The sequence below is a fragment of the Acinonyx jubatus genome, chromosome E4, assembly GCF_027475565.1.
Source record: "Acinonyx jubatus isolate Ajub_Pintada_27869175 chromosome E4, VMU_Ajub_asm_v1.0, whole genome shotgun sequence".
Lineage (NCBI taxonomy): Eukaryota > Metazoa > Chordata > Mammalia > Carnivora > Felidae > Acinonyx > Acinonyx jubatus.
Genome location: NC_069395.1, coordinates 27,461,242 through 27,465,556, shown reverse-complemented (window position 1 = coordinate 27,465,556; position 4,315 = coordinate 27,461,242).

Sequence of the window (4,315 nt, the reverse complement as noted above, 5' to 3'; positions counted from 1 at the left end):
TCCAGGGCTCCAAGCTGTCAGCACAGAGCCCGATGTGGGGTTCAAATCGCAAGATCCACAACCTGAGCCGAAGTCGGACACTTAACCAACTGAGCCACCCAGGCACCCCTGGAGATAGGACCTTTAAAGAGGTAATTAAGATAAAGGCGTAGGGGTGAGTCCTATATGACTGGTGTCCTTGTAAGAGAAAATTAGGACACAGACAGGCACAGAGGGAAGACCATGTGAAAACGCAGGGAGAGGACAGCCATCTATAAAGCAAGGAGAGGAGCTTCAGAAGAAACCAATCCTGCTGAGAACTTTGATCTCGGACTTCCAGCCTCCAGAATCCCGAGAAAATGCATTTCTGTTGTGGAAGCCCCGCCCCCAGTCTGTGGTACTTCGTATATGGTGGCCTTAGAAGACTAATTCAGTGTCGAAAGCGGAGTTCATCTCCAAATCTAAATGGAGTAACGTGGAAGGACAGTATCTCATGCGGTCCAAGGCAGAAATCCAGTCATCCACAACTCTCTCCACGTGCCTCATCAACTGATCACTAAGTACTGGGATTCTGACCCCTTCTCTTCCCCATCTCACTGCTCTGGTTGAGGCATTATCCATCACCTGGATTACTACAAACACCTCTCTCCCTCCACCGCGCTGTGCGTGGTAACCCGCCCCTCTCAGCACTAGTGACACTTTCGGGCAGGACAATTCTTTGTTGAGGGGAGGTCTGTCCTGTGCTTTGTAGGATGTTGAGCAGCAGCCCGGCTGTCTACCCATGGCACGCCACAACCCCCCACCCCAAACCCCCAGCTGGGACAGCCATAAAGGTCTTGCAACATCACCCCAGGTTGAGAACCACTGCTTTCAGGACAGCTTATCCCTGGGTGCTGGCCCTTGACAGCCACTGAAGATTTTATACAGGAGAAAATTCAAACTCCTTTGCTGCCCAATGGGTTCCCTATAGCATCTAGAGTAATCCATGCTGTGTAGTGGGCGCTCAATACATATTCAAGAAAGAAAGGTAAAATCAAGGTCATTTACCGCCATCTTTTTTTCTAGCTTCCCCTTCTTCCGTCTCAAGTTTCAGCTACAAACTACTCAGTCCCTTGAATCTAATGTACCTGTGTTAACCCATAGCTTTTCCTCTCCCTGTCTCTGCCTTGAGCATCCCGCCCTCTCTCTATACCCCAACCCACCTTCAGTATCTGGCTCAAGTGCCAGTCCTTCCGGAAGCCTCCCCCTGGTGGAGCTGGGGCTTCCTGGCTCCTCTGGGCACACCGTGCACATTTCTCACCCCAATTGGACGGCTTTGGGCAAGAGGGAAGACTTCGAGAGGCAGCGGATGGGTAAGCGGGAGGGCTAGTGCATTAACACCGAATGCCTACAAGAGGACTCGCGTCACGAACTCCAAAAGGCCAAGGAACTAGAAGCCCTGGGAAGGTCCGCAGGTGAGGATGCAGGAAAGAGGCAAGAGTAACGAGCCTGCTCAAAAATCCCCAGGATCCTGCCTTCCACCTTAAAACTGGCAGACACATCAAAAAGGAAACAAAGTTACACCCCAGAGCAGTTGAATCTAAAAGGCTCTGGTGCCCCGTGGTTCAGGCACAGTTCAGGGAATATGCAGGAACAGCATGGAAACCAGGCATTAGTGAGCAACAGCACCAGAGAGAGAGAGAGAGAGAGAGAGAAACAGCCAAGGCCTCCCTCCTGTCCCCTCTATACTTTGTTGAGGGCAGGTATTTTTTGTTAAACTTCTGATATGAGCTAGCTGCTTTGGAGGTGCTCTAAACTTCCCTGTCACTTAGGCTAATTCCTTTTAGCGTTGTTCTGGATCACCAGCAGGATAACCACCCTGTTCTCCAAGGACTCCACTTTCCACAGGGCTCCTGGGTTCTGGGTCAGTCACAAACGGAAGGTGGTGGTACCTGCCGGTGTAGACCCTGTGATGGCCGGGACCGGAGTCCATCTGCCGTGAGCTCCACTAAAAATGCCTTCGAGAAAATCCCAGCTGAGTAAGGGGAATGCTTACTTTAGGCTCATGCTTTAAGTAGAGTACTTGTGAAGACTCTAAGTGCCTAGGGCACTTGGCTGGCTCAGTAGGTTGAGCATCTAACTCTTGATTTGGGCTCGGGTCCTGGTCAGTCTGTTTGTGGTTTGAGCCCCATGTTGGGCTCCATGCTGACAGCACGGAGTCTGCTCGGGATTCTCTTTCTCTCTCTCTCTCTACCCTGCTCGCACGCCCTCTCAGGCTCTCAAAATAAATAAACATTAAAAAAAAAAGACTCTTAAGTGCCTTTAAATTTCAGACCACAACTCCCCAGGCAAGAATTTCTCTACTTCTCCATCCTTAACCCACCAAGGACTCCCTAATTTGAAAGGAACCCAGGCAAGGCTCTCTCTGGGGACCCAGGGAAATGACTGTTTGGGGGTCGGTGGTGGGTGTTGGGGGAGGGGCATTGAATCCAGACACAGACTGAACAAAGATTCTTCCTGCATATTTTGAAAATCTACACAGAAAAGGGATATGGGAAGTGGGAAAAGAGAATGTGACTTACACTTATTCCAGTTTGGGGCCATGAGAGAAGGTAATGGCAGCTGCGGGTTTATCCAAATAAATGATCTAGTTTGTTCCGCCCACTTGTAACTGACTCACTTTATCTGGTCTCTCATCACAGGAGAGCCTCAGGGTTAGGTGTCCAACCCTCATTTGGCCATTCTCCTTCCCAACGCCTGGGGCACTTGTAGGGGAGGAGAGGTCTCTCAACATGGTGGTTTGAACCCACAGAGGAAGAAGTGCTAGTATGTGTGAATTCATGTGCCCAGTGAGGGAAAAAGCAGGGAAAGCGTTAAAAATATCTGCTCTTGGTTTCTGGATGAAGATACCGGCAGAGCAGGCTGGATGTACTTGCTGAACACAGACAGATCCAGGTCCTTGAATGGGCACTGGCCCGGTTTTTCTAACCTCCTTCCCTTCCTTCTATACCTCAACTTCACCTCTAACCCAAGCCCTTAAGTCCTTGAGGACCTTCACAAACAGACCCATTGCCTGGGACTGGTAATTTGCATAGGTCCACAGCCCCTATTAAGTACATGCAGCTTCACTGTAGGGGTCAAAATCTTACGGATCTGAGCACTGTGCTAATGAGTTGTAGGACACTAAACCGCTCCCAGGGATCAATCAAGCAAGGCTCATTGATGTTGGGGATTAGTTCCTAGGTTAACATTAATAAACTTGTCCCCTGAACCCAAAGCAAGGTCACTAAGTGACCCATTCAGGTAGCCCCAAGGCTCACTGGTGCCTAAAAAAAGCAGAGACGCATCTGAGTGAAATGCTAGAATTAAATGTTTGAAAATCAAAGCAGTTAGATTTAGGCCAAAAACACAGGTCCTACCCATCTGGGTGTGTGTGTGGGGGGGGGGGGGGTGGGGACTGGGCTGGGTTCTCCTCAACGGTCTTGCCAGGGGCAGAACCTGGCCCCATGGAGATATCCCTCCTCTTCAGAGAATACATTTCTGCCTTGCTGAGATTTGTTAAGCACATTAAAGAGAAACCTCCTTGAACCTGGGCTGTGCTAGAAGGGTTCATCCAGTTTACTGCTTAGCTCCTGCCAGGCCCTTCTCCTGACTGATGCACTGACCTCTAAGACTTTATGTGGCTAGATCCTAGAACAATAAATAGTCCCTTTCTCAGCAGGGACCCCTATTGAAAATAAAAAATACAGTTTTTGCCTTAAAAGGCTCATAATCCCTTCAAAAATTATTTCAGATGTTCACAGCCCCAGGCTAAAGACCCCTGTCTTTTGGAATGCTGGTTCTTGGACCCAGTGCCCTTATATGGCATCGGGGTAGAGCCCTACATTGTAAGATGGCTGCTGCAGAATGGCCTGTGAATTCATGTGGATTCAACCTCTACTGCCCTCTGTTGGCCATGAGGAGGGAGGAGGGGTTAAAACGCTGGATTCCTTCCTGGCATTGAGATGGAGACATGTTCTGCCCCAGAATGGCAGGGGGGACAGATAAACTTTCAGCAGCTTTCACCAGAACCTCTACAAGGCTTACCTTTCCTTGCGGTGGGCTGGGGATAAGGGGATACACAGGGAACTACCACATGAAGTCAAAGCACCACAGCACGGGTCCTGAGCCCCTGAACATTAGTCAGGTGGTCTGATTGCACGGGACAGCACCATCGATCCTCCATTAGGTATTCCCCTGGCTGCAATCCCTAGAGGCAGAGGCCACCCTGGCCCTTAATTTAGAAGGGCAACAAGGCAGTTGGGAAAGTTAGTGAAGGCCCACAGCTGGGCAGAACTCCACATCACAGAGCTCCACA